Source organism: Spermophilus citellus, assembly GCF_964194105.1.
Source record: "Spermophilus citellus genome assembly, chromosome: 12".
Classification (NCBI taxonomy): Eukaryota; Metazoa; Chordata; class Mammalia; order Rodentia; family Sciuridae; genus Spermophilus; species Spermophilus citellus.
The window spans coordinates 37,842,996-37,859,983 of NC_138198.1; positions in this window are offsets into that span (position 1 = coordinate 37,842,996).

The following is a 16,988-nucleotide window of genomic DNA, read 5'->3' on the forward strand; positions in this document are numbered from 1 at the left end:
GTATATCCTATATGAGTTTTTTGAAATCAACCCAACAATATGTATAAATATGAAATTCTTAAAAAAACTCAGTTTGTTCAAAAGCAAAAATATCTTTCATGTATATTTATCACTTGAGCCTCACAACCAACACTTCATTAAGGTCTATGTAATAATAAATTAGGAAACACATATTTTTAGAAAACATGTCTAACAATTAGGTTGTATCTGTTTTTAGAATGTTTGGATTGACAAAATAAACTTCAAAATCAGAAACTGATTTTAAAAAGTAATAATGCTATCCAACTCTAGAATATTTTATGATTTTTTTTGTATAGTGCAACACACCAATAAATGCAGCTGTAAAAACAGTCCTTGATATACAAGTATTGCTTTTTATTGCCATAAAAATGTGCTTTCAGGAGAGTAGCACATTATAGTTTAAGTGAAGCTCTTCATTAGATAGCATGAGAAAATGAGGCATGAAAGGAAGATGGAAAAGCCTCCTTAATAGTTGCTGTGCAGATAATGTAGCCCAAAGACAATCAATAGCCATGGCTCATTTATTTTATGTCCATGAGTACTTAAAGGCAAAATGTTAGTGTTTGCTATACTGTTGGCTTTCTTTGCTCTGCATCAGTAATGAAAAAAAGGATTTACATATCATGGTTTATTTTTTACAAACTTAACTCTAACAACAGGCTGTTATTGTTGACCAATATGGAAAGAAATACCTTCTGTATTACTCTGGGTCCATTAAAGTCCCTTCTAAGCAGCTTTGATTATAAATTTAGTAAGGTTCCAGAATGAGCAAAAACAATCACTACAAAAGTTCATAAATACATGGTAAAAATTCATTAAATGTACATTAACAATTGAGTTCTGTAAAGAATCTGTTATAAGAAATGTTGGGATAGTTGATGAAGGCAGTCCTGAAGTTGACATATTGCTAAGCATGTGGGTTTTTAACAGTCTGTTGATGGAATTTCCATATGGAACATGTCTTTTGGTGAAGGTGAAGGTCCACTGAGTATCGCCTTTAGGATGACGGCAGATTTGGAATGTAATGTGTCTCTATAAAGTCAAAAGGCTTATTTCATTATTACTATTGTGTTTTTTGAGAATAGACTAATATTTGTTTATGTATATGATAAGTGAATGTTAGGCATTCTGCTTTGAACTGAATGACCATTTTTCATTAGTTAAGAATATTTTAAGAAACTCTTACTAGGAGAGCAGAAGTTGTTCCATAAGAAAGCCCCCCATATGTTACACCTTCTGGGCTGTGGGCCAGAGAGTGAAGAGAAGCAGGAGGAATTATTGGGAACACAGTGAGGAGAGTAAAAGGGCAAAGAAAAAACATGGGGGTGGGATTTGCACAAATGAAAAACAGAATGATTGATCAATAAATAAGCCACATTAAGAATGGTATAATAAGAAAAGGTGACTAGTTATGAAGGCAATTCTGAGTGTGGGGGGGTTCTTCTCTTGAAATCTTGTAGACCTCTCTTACTGCCTATTTCTAAAAGCAAAGAATAAAACGAGGCCTCTTCTCACAGAAAAACTATCATCAAAGATCAGATCAAAAGCAAACATTCTAATAATGCATTATCATCTCAAGTTTACTTCAAAATATACTTAGGAAGATGTTTGTTTTCTTAATGACTTAGCTTCAGAAGTCTTAGAAAATGTTCTGAATAAAATAATGCCAAAGAACCTTTCTCTATATTTTCTCATTTTGATATATTTAGTCTGTGTAGTATTGTTTAACATTTAAAACACTGCCTTAAATTTCTGTATAGCTTTCCATTTTCCACTAGTACTTTTCCTTTAGATAGTCTTACATTACATACAAAAATATGGTAACATGGGCAGAAAAATGCAACTTGTTATGGTATATAAGATATGGTGAAGCAAAATGCTTCAGAAAGAGCTTACTTAGAAAAAAAATGTGTAGAATTAACCATGCACCCATAAAGTTTCAATTTAGGAAGCTAAATAATAAGCCCCTATCTGCCATGTTTACATCGGCACTGTTCTCATGTGGTTGCTTCAAAAGTGTTCTTTCATCTATTCTAATCTCACTGTTATTTTGCTGTTAGATTTTTTTTCACATTTCACCTTAAAAAATTCATTTAGCTTCATTATGAAAATGGACAAAATGTAAATAATGATCACGTTCTTATTACACACCTAGTGTGTGCCAAATACTAGAGATAGTTTCAGTAGGAAAAACAGGATATTGCAGTGCTTCCAATAGGTTTATACACTGGCTGGGAAAGAAGAGATGGAGAAATGAGAAAGAAGTAAGAAGAGGCCATGTACTTGATGGTGAAAGGGTGAGGAATCAGTACAGTTGGAGTTAGTATTCACAGAGGAGGCAACACAGAAACTGTGGCTTGCAAAGAGAAGAAGGGAGCCACTACAAGTAAAGGAATGGCTGCAGTGAAGGGTTCAAGTTAGAGAAAGATAAGAAACCAAATTACTTAACTCAGTGTGAGCCAGTTCAAGAAAGGAGCTCTGAATGCCATATTGAAAAGCATAAAAATTCATCTAGTGATAGAAGAAGCAAAAGTAAGACATAAAAATATATCAGTTTAAAAATTAAAAATTAGAATGATTTGACCATACATGCTGAATACTTCACCAGATATTTAAAAGAGATTAGGGGAAACTCAGCCCATAAACAAAAAGGGAAAGTATAAAATAATACTTATGAAACAAAGGAGACTCAAAACACAGAAGTGATTCAGGTACAGTCAAAGGCAAAAACTAAACAGGATACTCCTCAGGGGCTGAGATTTCATCTTCTAACAGGTGCTTTGTTGGTAGCAGTCACCCAATGGAATATTATTCAGCATGAAAAGAAAAAATATTATGGCATTTGCAGATAAATGATTGAGTTGGAGAATATCATGCTAAGCAAAATAAGCCAATCTCAAAAAAACAGGCAGAGTGTTTTCCTGATAAGTGAATTCTAATCCATAGGGGTCAGGGGTGGGGTCAGGTACTGAATGAATGGTGGAACTTTGGATGGGGCAAAGGAGAGCCGGGGAGGGTCAAAGGAGTAGGAAAGACAGTGGAATGCGACAGACATTATTACCCTGGATACATGTATGATTGCATGCATATATACTTCAAGTACAGAGAAGTGAAAAAGTTCTGGTCCATTTGTGTACAATGAATCAAAGAGCTTTCTAATGTCATGTATAACTGATTAGAATTAATAAATAAATAAAAAGAATTAGACAAGCAGGGGTGAAGGAAGCCGTAAGTAAATTTGCTAGATATTGCTTATAACATTTTCTGGTTTGGATAAGATGAAGATAAAAGTTTAGTAATAGTCATAATCTGTTAACAAAGGCACATTGAATTGGAAGCTTTTGAAAAGTCAATTCTTATAAATCTTTAGTTCATATCTTTTTTTGTAATAGGTTGTGATGATTATAAACTATAGACAGACATTCACTAGGGATGAAGGTGTTTGGAAAAGATAAACACTGCATTTATGTTTCCTTTTTGACTCCAAGGCTAACAATTGCTTCATTTAGCAACTAATACATACTCAGACATAATCTGCATTTGCAAAATGCAATTCAGAGGCTAATATTGGGGAAAATCAGGCTGACCTAAGTTTCACATTCTTTATATATCTACCCACAGTTTTATTTCTCTTTAATTTACTCTTGCATTAGGTATTACATATTTGCTAATGATATATTAATTTTTTAAATTGTTTTTCTTCAGAATATTCCAAGGAATATTAGTCATTTATTGGAACTAACCATCACTCAATATCACTAATGAGGGGCTAGAGTTGTAGCTCGGTGATAGAGTGCTTCCTAGCACATGTGAGGCACTGAGTTCTAGCCTCAGCACCACATAAAAATAAGTGAATAAAATAAAGGAATTGTGTTAATCTACAACTAAAACAAAAAGTTTAAAAATTTTTAAAAATCACTAATGACATCAATAAATAGCATTCCTTGTAATTTCCACCTGAAAATAACCTATTTCTATGCAAGGATATTTTACCTATTATTATCTCTAAGAGTATCAACTTAACTTTTGAAATAATACTGACCAGTGGGAAAATCCTTTTCTTCATTAGTAATTATAACAAAATATTGAGTAATAATACATAAATATCAAGGTGCTTTGATATGGTGTAGTTATATTTGATTTTCATAATACTCCATTTCAAGAAATTATAATTTTGTATTTTACAAGAAAACTAAGGCTAGTTTGAACTCCTGCTCCATGTTTTACTAATATAGCTGTTTGGGGCAAGTCACAGCATGAAAACTGCATTTCTTCATTTGTTAGGTGTGAATACAGTGTTATATTCAACCATGTTCAATTTAAGAGTAAGTTCCAATGGATTATTAATGGAACAACATCCTATGATTGTCAAGACAATCATCTTCTGGATTTAATTGAATAGTTCTTAGAATATATATATATATATATATATATATATATATATATATATATATATCCTACTTGGAATCCTAACTTGAATATATCCTAACTTGAATATATTTAATTGACATATCAGACTTACATGTGCAAAACTGAATTTCATACCTTTCCCTCCATCTATTATAAAATATAACAATATGTATTGAGAACAAAAGATGTTCAAGATAATTGAGTTGCACATATATATATATATATACACACTTATACATATATATTTAAGTATTAATATATACATATATATGCATACACATATACATATATATAAAATATACACATATATTCAAGTATTAATACTCAGTACATCAAAATAAGGGGATCAATACTTGCAAGTACTAGAAAATATGAGATGGATTTATTAAAATATTTATAATGAGCCCCTAAAACTTTTATAATAAGGGTAAATTTTAAACTAGCACAAGTAGGTTTTAAATTTTTTCAGAAGAATTTCATTTAATTGTTATATTTTATGACTAATAGGAAAGCTAGAATGACAGTGAAGGGTTCATTGTAAAGGCAACCTTTCCAATATTATATTTTGTCATATTTGGAAAGAATAATAACAGGTATTCAAAATCAGTTTTTCCTTAGTAGGTGGGTTAAATGTATGTGGGGGTAATCTGGGTTCATTCCAATTTCTGTAATGATTTAGATTTTATAAAAGTATGCTTGGTGTGCTTAAAGCTCTGGTTATGGAACTACTGATGCACGTATTTCCCCTCCTGTTCCATTAGTCTGTTGCTTTGTCTATTTGCTAAAATTCCAAGAGTTTCATGACATCTCTTTGTATGCTAGAAGATCACAGTTTAAATGTATCACTATGGACATCAGGATGGAATGTTGTCTGAGGGTTTATTTGTGTGTGAGGGCTGGATATCTGAGTAACCTTTCTTGGGTGACTTGCAACACTTCTGTCACCTCAGCATGCATCGAGTGCTAAAGATGGCAGAAATGAACAGCTCCTTGGGTTAGGGCATCAATATATGAATTTCTATCTTCATTTATTTAGCTCACATTCTTTTTTCTTTCCCTTTTTACTCTCCTCCTTTGCTAATGCATTTTTTTTGTTAACCCCTACATTTTGTTATAGATTTCAGAATCTAACCTCTTGTTATTTTGACAATGAAGCAGATGATTGGCAGCCACTATGAAGTCAAACAACAACAAGTGCTGGCGAGGATGTGGAGAAAAGGGTACACTTGTACATTGCTGGTGGGACTGCAAATTGGTGCGGCCAATTTGGAAAGCAGTTTGGAGATTCCTGGGAAAGCTGGGAATGGAACCACCATTTGACCCTGCTATTGCCCTTCTCGGACTTTTCCCTGAAGACCTTAAAAGAGCATGCTACAGGGATACTGCCACATCGATGTTCATAGCAGCACAATTCACAATAGCTAGACTGTGGAACCAACCCAGATGCACTTCAATAGATGAATGGATAAAAAAAAATGTGGCATCTATACACAATGGAGTACTATGCAGCAATAAAAAATGACAAAATCATAGAATTTGCAGGGAAATGGATGGCACTAGAGCAGATTATGCTTAGTGAAGCTAGCCAATCCCTAAAAAACAAATACCAAATGTCTTCTTTGATATAAGGAGAGCAACTATGAACAGAGCAGGGAGGAAGAGTAGGAAGAAAAGATTAACATTAAACAGAGACATGAGATGGGAGGGAAAGGGAGAGAAAAGGGAAATTGCATGGAAATGAAGGGAGACCCTCATTGCTATACAAAATTACATATAAGAGGTTGTGAGGGGAATGGGAAAATAAACAAGGAGAGAAATGAATTACAGTAGATGGGGTAGAGAGAGAAGTTGGGAGGGGAGAGGAGGGGGGATAGTAGGGGATAGGAAAGGTAGCAGAATACAACAATTACTAATAGGGCATTATGTAAAATTGTGGATGTGTAACCGACGTGATTCTGCAATCTGCATTTGGGGTAAAATTGGGGGTTCATAACTCACTTCAATCTAATGTATGAAATATGATATGTCAAGAGCTTTGTAATGTTGTGAACAACCAATAAAAAAAAAGATTCAATTGTAAGTACTTTCTTAAGGAAATGCTCCTAGAGAAATGAGCAAGGGAATAGGAAAGCAAACCAAGAAGGTGTGAAACCAAGCAAGATGTGATTTCAGGTAAAATCCTAGCCCCAGCCTTACCCTGGGCAAAACTCTAAAGAATTCATTATGCACCTGTGTTTGCCTTATTTCAAGGCAAGGAACCTAGTCGGCTTTTGTGTTTCTTTTATCAGTCATTGTTTGGCTTAGGGCCAGGCAGAAGTTGGCATGTAGGGAGATGTACCAGGACAAATACTAAATAAATGTACCTTAAAACAAAAACATAAATGGATTTAGGCAACACTACATTTAGCTATTAATGGTAAGAACTCTAAAGTGGTAAAGAGCCACTTATCAGGAGCCTAATGTATTTTAACACACAATATATTCTCCTTAAATTTTTGAGATTATACATAAATACATCAAGTTACAAGCTTATATTACAGTAATTTTTCTAATAGTTAACTACATTTACATTAAACTGAGTGATTTTTTTTTCAATTGCCTGTTTATTTAAAATGTATCAGTACTTAGAGGTTATATTTTTCAGAAAGAGTAAATAAATCTCATAAAGACATACTTATAAATGTGTCAGTGTGTATTTTTTTTTTTTTATTCCAGAGAGTTGTGTTGAAGGGAATCTTCCTTTTCTAACATATTTGTTAGTACTTTCAGAAAGATCCATATTTATATTTCTAAAAGCAATGTTGTATCTATCTGCATACAGACGTCTGGAATAACAATTTTAAAACAAGCCCTAATCCCTAGTGACTGTACATCTGTGTCACAAAACAATCACATAATCTGGCATGATTAAAAGGTTTGCTGATCAGAACTCTACAGCTGAGAACCAAATATGGCCAAGTATGATCTAGTTTTCTGCTTCATAAATGCAAATAAAGACTGGCACATAGACTATAGAAAGCAACTATTCTTATACAGTTTAGTTCTAGCAAGCACAATTTTGGATAAAGAAAATGTCCAGTAACAAACAAATCCTTCAAAAACAAAGCAAGGCATTGGAGTTTTCCAGCACTCCTACCATAATCTTCTATAGCAAGTTGGCAATGAAAGTCTATATGAAATCAGGAAAAAAGTTTATGACAGACATTTGAAATAACAGAGGATTCAATAACAATGTAAATATGTTTGCCCATTGGTACAGAGTCTCCATAAATAATCATTTTTATTTTTTTTAGTTGTTGATGTACCTTTATTTTCTTTTGTTTATATGTGATCCTGAGAATCAAACCCAGTGCTTCACACATGCTAGGCAAGTGCTCTACCACTGAGCTATGACCCAATCCCCAATCACAGTCTTTTGTCTCAAATACTAAGCCACGGGCCCTGGCACACAGTAGGTACTCAATAAATATCTTTAGTTGAATGAATGAATCCAGGGAACGGTTCAAGAAATAGATACAAACAGAACTATTTGCAAAAGAAAATATAGGAATCACAGTGATTTCTGCACTGTAAATTATTATAAATCATGACTGCATCAGTGTAAATAACCCACGTATGCCTGTCAATTTGTTTAAAGATTCAGTTAATATTCTCATATGTGAAATGTATGATTATAAATCTTGCATTGTTTTTCAGAGCTCTCTTTCGGGGAAAAACAAAAGAGCAAAATACTTTAAAAATGGAGTTCTGGTGACACTAGATTGGCTTCATAATCCAGTATTTTCCCACTCCATGAAGACTTGCCAGTGATTTGGGATCAGGCTCAGACAATTCAGGACAGTGCTATTTGACTTTTTCCTTTGGCACAGTCCTAGTGTTTCTGACATACCTCATCAATGTTTTTCCCCTCTCCCCACAAAAAGCTATAAACTCTTTGAACTTTCCTACTAAAGATTTCTATTTCTGAAAATTAAACAGTTTAACTTCTGTATGACACATTACAATGTGACTTTTTATATAAACCTATCTAAATCCCAGGTGGAAGGACAGGCTGCTTAGCAAAGTGACACCCAACCTCACTGTGGTTGGGCAAAATTCGGCCCTTCAAAACATAAGCCCAGGCACGACAGTGGTCAGCAATAGAGAGAACCTAAATGCACTCATGGAAGGCATAAAAAAAGATTTGAAAATATACATATATAATCCTCAAATTCAAAAGCATCTCACAAATTAAATGTGTCCCAATGAAGCATAATCTTTGTTCTTCACAGGAACTCCAGTTCAATTTGCATTACCTTTCAGAGAAATGAGACTCCTGAAGAATGTAAAAATTATAATTTATTTAAAATTAAGATTAAAAACAATGATACTTCATACTCCCAATCATGTGTCTTTCAGTAGATAATTATTTTCAAAAGACTAAAATGGGATAAGAGGCCTTTTAATTTAACAATAGAAGCATTTAGAGGTGAATGATTTTATCAGGAATTTATTATTATTGAAAGTTGTCCTTTCAATAAATCTGAGGAAAAAATCTGAGCAAAAAATCTGAGGAAAATTGTTCCTCTTTAAGTCAGCTGCTGTGATGCCTACTGTGGAGCTACCTGACATACAGGAGCAAGCTCACATTGCATGGTGGAATCAGGGGTTATTTGGAGAAAAATTCTATTCCTTTTGCTTTCAAATAAATTATCAGATGGAGGGCAAAGTATGTTTAAAGCAGACAAGACTTTTCCCCCAGCTTTATTGAGGTACAATTGATAAATAAAAATTAGGTACATATTTATGGTGTAAAATGTGATATTTTGATGTATGTATATATTTTGAGATGATTACAAAAATCGAGCAAATAAACATATCCACCATCTGACAAAGTTACCAATTTGTGTGTGTGTGTGATAGGAGCACGAATACCTACTTTCTCAACACATTAGAATTAAAAGATGCAACATTAACTATGCTGTACATCGATCTCTAGAACATATCCATTATGTACAACTAAAACTCTTATCCTTTGACCAATATTTTCCATTTCTTCCACTTTCAAGCTTCTGACCAAAACCATTGTCTTCTGCTTCTGAATCCGACATTTTTAAATTCCAAATATAAGGGAGAATATAAAACATTTGTCCTAACGTGACTGGCTTATTTCATTTAAGATATTGTTAACCAGGGTCATCCATGCTGTTACAAATAACATTCCTTCTTTAAAGGCTGAATAATAGCCTATATCACATGTAACATATTTATATGTCATATATACGTATTTATGATGGATATGGATATTTATAGCACATTTTCTTTATTCATATGTCAGCAATTCATAGATCTATACCTCTGTGATGGAGATATATTTATATCTATATCTATCTATCTATATATATTATATAATATATATGTGTGTGTGTATATATATGTATGTGTGTGTGTGTATATATATATACATACATACATCTGCATCCAAAAAAGGCAAATAGCTTCTGATACTTTAAAAATATGGTGACCACTATGACACATAGATTTTCAAATATCATGCATTGTTTTGAGCAAATCTGAAATAACTGCCATGAGAAGCATTTACATTCTTTAAAAATGATCTATTACGCTTATCATCTATTACACTTACAAACTGTAAGTCTTGAGTCAAGTATGGCCCCTTACCTCTTTTTGAATGGTTGGGAGTTAAAAATGACTTTTACATTTTAAATAGTTGTAAAGAATATAACAATATTTTAACGTGTAAAAATGGTAGATGTACTGTTCAAATGTCTATATGAATAATATTTACATTATAAAAATGAAAACTATTAAAAGTCATTCATTATAAATTTCTTGAATTTATACACTTATATTTATGAGAATGTCCTAGTTATGGAAGACCACAAACAAACAAATAACAACAACAAAAATCTGCCCATTGTGCCTCTAAAAAATTTAAGTAGGAAGCATTTCGCCTCATTCCAACACCACCCCCCAATATTTGCCAAAGTAAAGGTCAAGTGAATAAAAATTACACTGATATTTGTGTATTCAAATTAGATGCTGACAATATGACCCCCCAAACTAAATTTGTAATCCTTGAAGAGGCATCTAGATTCCATTTGGCATTCAAGGAAAAACGTATGGTTGATAGGGATAAGGTAGAGTAAAATATGGGTTATCACAGTGAATGTAAATTAATTTGCATATGAAACCTGTTAGGCTAGTGTAATAGTATGATAGAAACATGTAGGTCAGATTAAGGCCTTGGAAAATGAGAGTGATCTAATGCTCCTTTTATGTCATTAGCCTAATTTCTTTCCTGGGAACAGATTTTAATGGTACACTCAGGGAATTAACTCAACTGGGGTCAACTTTGTCTTCCTCTACAACAATGGTAGTTCAGAAAAGCACTAGACTAATTTGTTTCCTGTGGTAGAGGTTGCAGAGGCTTCTATGAGCCTTCAGCCCTGCAGGCTCCTCACACAGTTTCTTCAACACTGAATAAACATGACTTTCGGTGACATCAATCAGAATTATGCCTTTCATCTTCTTTTTGCAGCAAAGATGATATTAAGGGAGGTTATTTTAATCTTTCTGTACTCTGAATGGAAGAGCAAATTTGCCTTCTCATGAAAGGCAGAAAGGAGAAAAAAAATCGAAGAACTGAGGATTCAGGGATGCTCATCCTTAGAATATCTCAGTCATTTGTCTTGCCTGCTTCTCAGAAGGGCCATGGATAATTCTAAAATAGAAAAATGCCCTTAGTGTATCCAAGATGATTAGAACATTGCATTTAAAACATGAAAACCAGGCATGCTGGCGCATATCTGTAATTCCAGTACTTTGGGAGGCTGAGGCAGGAGAATCACAAATTTAAGGCCATCCTCAGCAGACTAGTGAGGCCCTAAGCAATTTAGTGAAAATAAACAAATAAATAAATTAAATGGGCTGGGGATGTGGCTCAGTGATAAAGTGTCACTGGTTTTAATTATATTTATGTATAGATATACACTCATATACATATAAAAACCTCATAAGAAACTAGAACTAAAAGACTATGCAATGCAATAAAAATTTATAGTTCAAAGAATCTGTTTATTATTCCAGAAAAGGGGCTGTAACATAAGTTCCAAGAAGGAAGTAACCCAGGCTTGATAATTATTTTATCTCCTGATGCCTGTACATTGCTTGATATGAGAAAGGTACCCAATAATTATTTTTAGAATAAGTGAGAAATCATTGAATCCTTAATGTACAAAAACCAGTATATTTTTTTTAAAAAGTCCTATATCACAGTAGAAACTCAAAGGCAAAGTACATTAACAGGTGATTTATAGCAATAAGGTGAACCAGAAAAATCAACAGACTTATGCCATTGTGTTTTGTCTATCAGATGGGTATTTTTTATAGCATTGACAACTGCCCAGTGTTGGTGAGAGTGTTAGAAAACAGTTTGGGGGATTATACACTGTTAAAATTTACTGAGGGGCATTTTTGCTGGTGCGTCAAAATGAAAATTAAAATGACAAAAATATTTCTTCATTAAACAACACAGATGTTTCAAAAACAAGTTGAGAATACACACACACACACACACACACACACACACACACAGAGGCATACAGAAAAGAACATGTGCTGCATGACCATTCTGTAAAGTTCAAAAAAACATGAAAAACTAAGCTAACTTATGGTCATAGGAATCAAGATAGAAGTTAATTTGGAGAAAGAAGATAATAATTGAGAGTGGCGATGAGAGGAGTATCTGGGGTCCTAGTGATGTTCTATTCCATTTTTATGTTTTTATTGGTGGATTATAAATACATAATAATTGAATTCATTGTGACATTTTCAATACATGCACTTAATATAATTTGCTCAATTTCATTCTCCAGTGTAATATTCTGTTTCTTGATGTAGGTTGCGGTTACATGGTGTGTTCAGTTTGTGAAAGTTCATCAAGCTACATACTCTAGATTTTTCATTACTCTAGATTTTTCATTTTTCTATGTATAAATCATATAGCAAAGAAGAGTTTAATTTTTAAAATACTCATCATACATATTTCTGTTCTACTGGTAAAAACACAATGCACATAAATGTATAGTCATGATCACTAAAATACATGGATTTAGATGAATAAATAAAAGCAAAGGTTGCATATATGTGCATGCATGCATACATATACACATGCATATGCAGTATTTTCTGAATAGATTTCCATTCAGTGGAAGTCCCTTAGGCCTTGAGCTATATCTGACTCAAATCAGTTGTTATCAAAACAGATTGAAGTGATGTGTCTCAAGGTGACAAAAGATGGTTGAGGTCACCACTTAACAAAGGCCCTTAAGTAATCAGCCACCAGAACTGCCACAGTGCATTACTAAAATTGAAAGGCATCTCTGCAAGTGAGTGCTCTGTGTTTGAGGTTACACAAAAATGAAGTCCTCCTGGTCATAAACATCCTTTGAACATAAAGAAATGTACCTCTCTGCCCTGATTATTGTCCTTAAATAAAAATAGGCTGTAATCAACCACATCACTTTTAGCTGCGTGGACACTGTGCAATCATTTGGACTGAACAGGTCAAAAGTTTGTTATCTATGACAGAAACAAATAATAAAATGAAGAATTAAATGACCTTTGCTTACATGCAAGGTTTTTCCAATTTGGTAGGATGTTTGTACTTTAATTACCCATGTGAGTTTTGAACTTCCTGTATTTTAAAGTTTCTCCTTTCTGGAAAAGATTCAGAAACCTCTTTCATCACAAGTATGAATGCAAAACAGGCCATTGCTGGCATACATTGATTTTTCTATTTAAAACTGAAACAATATCCCACTTAAGAGACATTTTCCTTTCATTATGTCATGGGAATATGATATTTGTGATCTTCCTCCCGTTTTAATAGTAAATTAGCCATGGCAAGAATATTAAGTGAAAAAGTAAGTCCTCTGAATTAGAAAAGAGAGAACTCTGCAGATAGTATAATAAAGGTGTTATTTCATACTTGTGCTAAAGAATAAAAATAAGAGTGGTTAGTTTTATGGTGATAGCATTAAAAGGCCATGTCTGCCTATCCTTAGTTTATTCTAAATAATATTTCTAATTATTCCTCAAGTCATTTAGAAGCCAGAAGCTACTTATATGTTTTTACCATAAAATTCTTCCCTATATAGTTTGACCCTGAAAGGACAAAACCATCTCTGTTTTAATTTTTATATGTTTTATTTACATAACTCTAAGCTTGCATAAAATCCTGGGTAGAACAAGAAATGTACTTTTAATAAGATACTTGTATATCCTATTAACTAAGTTTGGGTAAGATAAAAATTCTAGCTACCCTTTTCCTCATTCTGCTCTTTTAGTTGCTTCTTGGATAATGTTCTCAAATGAAAACGAAATTTATGGTATAAATATATTTGCATACGAAGATTTCTCTAGTGATGGAGATAGCATTGAAGTTGAAACTTTTCCCACATAAGTCAAGATGACCACTCAGTTAATGTAGCTTGAAGAACTGGGGCCTTTAAAGGAGGAGGCTGAATGATAGTGGCGAGCTTATGCAGTAGCACAGAAACTCAGGCTAAGGTTATGAGAGAAAAATGGATTTTAATCCTAGCTCAACCACTGGGGTGACCTTGGGCAAATTAGTGATTTCCAAATTGAGAAAGGTAGACTAGAATAATGCTTCCAATCTGATCCTTTTTTAATGTTTACCATGTAAATTAGATGAAGAATCACAACACACCCAGTTATTGAGTCAAAAATCTTTGATTTTTTTCCTCTATCTCTCACCACACATTCAATCATTAGCATCCCCAAATGGCTTCCTCTCTCTTCATCTTTCTGCCATTACCATTTCACCCAAATTGCTAACCCATATAGTGCTCAAATTACTGCAGGAATGTTCTGAATTCTTCCACAACATTCAACACACAGCATCCAGAGCATTCTTTTTTATTTATTTTTATTTATTTTTTTCTCATTGATAATGTTTTTATATTGATTACATGTAAAAATGATAATAGTTTGGGCATATAGAGTTAAATAACATTTTAAAAATTAATTTTATATTTTAAATGTGACTACTGGGAAATTTTATTTTTTTTATTTTTTAAATTTATTTATTTATTTATTTTTATTGTTGGTTGTTCAAAACATTACATAGTTCTTGACATATCATATTTCACACTTTGATTCAAGTGGGTTATGAACTCCCATTTTTACCCCGTATACAGATTGCAGAGTCACATCAGTTACACTTCCATTGATTTACATATTGCCATACTAGTGTCTGTTGTATTCTGCTGCCTTTCCTATCCTCTACTATCCCCCCTCCCCTCCCCTCCCCTCCCCTCTTCTGTTTCTACCCCCTCTACTGTAATTCATTTCTCCCCCTTGTATTATTTTTCCCTTTTCCCTCACTTCCTCTTGTATGTAATTTTGTATAACCCTGAGGGTCTCCTTCCATTTCCATGCAATTTCCCTTCTCTCTTGCTTTCCCTCCCACCTCTCATCCCTGTTTAATGTTAATCTTCTTCTCATGCTCTTCATCCCTACTCTGTTCTTAGTTACTCTCCTTATATCAAAGAAGACATTTGGCATTTGTTTTTTAGGGATTGGCTGGCTTCACTTAGCATAATCTGCTCTAATGCCATCCATTTCCCTCCAAATTCTATGATTTTGTCATTTTTAATGCAGAGTAATAGAGTATTCTTTTTTAAAAGTTAAATGAAGTCACTTACTCCACTGCTTATAACTCTGTATTAACTCTCCATCATGAATTAAATATTTAAATTCATTTGTCAGGCTTATATTCTCCTCCTTACTGATTATGATCCAGCCACGTAGATCTGTGTACAATGCCCATCTTCTTTTTTATTCTGATTCCAAACTAATCATCACCTTTTCCTTGTCCACTCTGAAAGAGACACCAATTCCTGAAAATCCTATCAGTGCTGGGCACACCTGTAGTCCCAGCTACCCAAGCAGGCTAAGAATGGAGGATCACAAGTTTCAGGACAGCCTGGACAATTTAGTAAGACCTCCTGTCTCAAAATAAAATATAAAGGACTTTAGATGTAGTTTAGTGATAGAATGTTCACCTGGCATGCACGAGGCCTTGGGTTTAATCCCTAGTAACACACGCACACACACACACACACATACACACACAATACACACACAATATTACTTTATATTACTTATTTCTGTTTTATTCACTTCTATACTTTCTGTACCTCACACATAAAACGTGCCTTTCAAATACTTATTGAATGAATGAATGAACTTAAAAAAACAACTTTGTTATTATAAAATGCACATCATTTTACTTACCTGTCAGGGCTGGACTACTAGAAACTTCATGAGCAAGATATGTACACTGAGTAGCACAGTGACCAGGACAATGTAGGACTTCACAAATCATTATTAGCAATGTGGGCATATTTGTCACTGTTTTTGTTGTTAAAATAATGACTATACTAACTGATTGCAAAGGATTTGTAGTTGAGCAATAGTCCCCTAAGTATGAAAGATGAAGGTTTTTCAATTTTCAAACAAAATATTAAAACAGTACTTTTACATAAGTGACCAGTGAGTGAATGGTTTTCAGCATTAGAAGCAAACCTGGGCTACAGTATTAATGATGTATACAAAAATCCTTTAATCTTTCTTTTTTTCTCTTTCTTTCTTTTTTTTCACCATACTGAGATTCTTAAAATCACTGCACTTGTTTATTCTGTGTATTAGAAGGAGCTGGAAAAATATGAATGATGAGAAAATATAGAGGTAGGTTGGGAGTCAAAGAGATCTAAATTCACTCTCAGTGAATTCACTCCACTTGCTGACAAGCTTGGGATCACAACTTCTGTGTCCTGAACCTCAATTTCCTCATGCAACTTCTCTGAAGCCTTATTTGGTAGAATGAATAATATAATGATTATACTTCACCCAGCACAATAGTTAAGCATATGATCAATATGACTTAATAGTCCTTTTCCTATAAGTGTGATGGTGGGAAATAACTCTGGGAATAGCATATGGCTTTTTATCTCTGTATGAGATTGCCTAATTTCATTGTTATTTAGGCTTTCTTTAATTTTTTAAATTCTATTCCTGGGGGTACTAATGTGGCCATACTGTGCACTCAGTCATATACATATGCATATATGTGTGTGTATTTGTGTGTGTGTATGAAACACACACACACACATGTTCCTTTTTAGTGATACTGTTTGCAAACTATATAATGCAGTCTTTGGGTAAGTCATGGCATTTAATTTGAAACACAACGTCAAAATGTATGATAAAATGAATGATAAATAATGATGTATTATACGAACAAGGTAATCACTCAAAAAATGAAAGAAAAACTGTCCTGTTGACAGTTTGTTTCTTATATAAAACATGTACCTATTTCCACAAACTTGCAACAAACCTGGAAAATGGAATACTGCCCAGAATCATGAGGAATTTGTACATGAGTTATTGTTATGGTCCATTAAACTCACTCTAAAAATCTTAATATGTTTCTGCATCAGAAGGCTGTGCATGTACAGGCACATAACCAT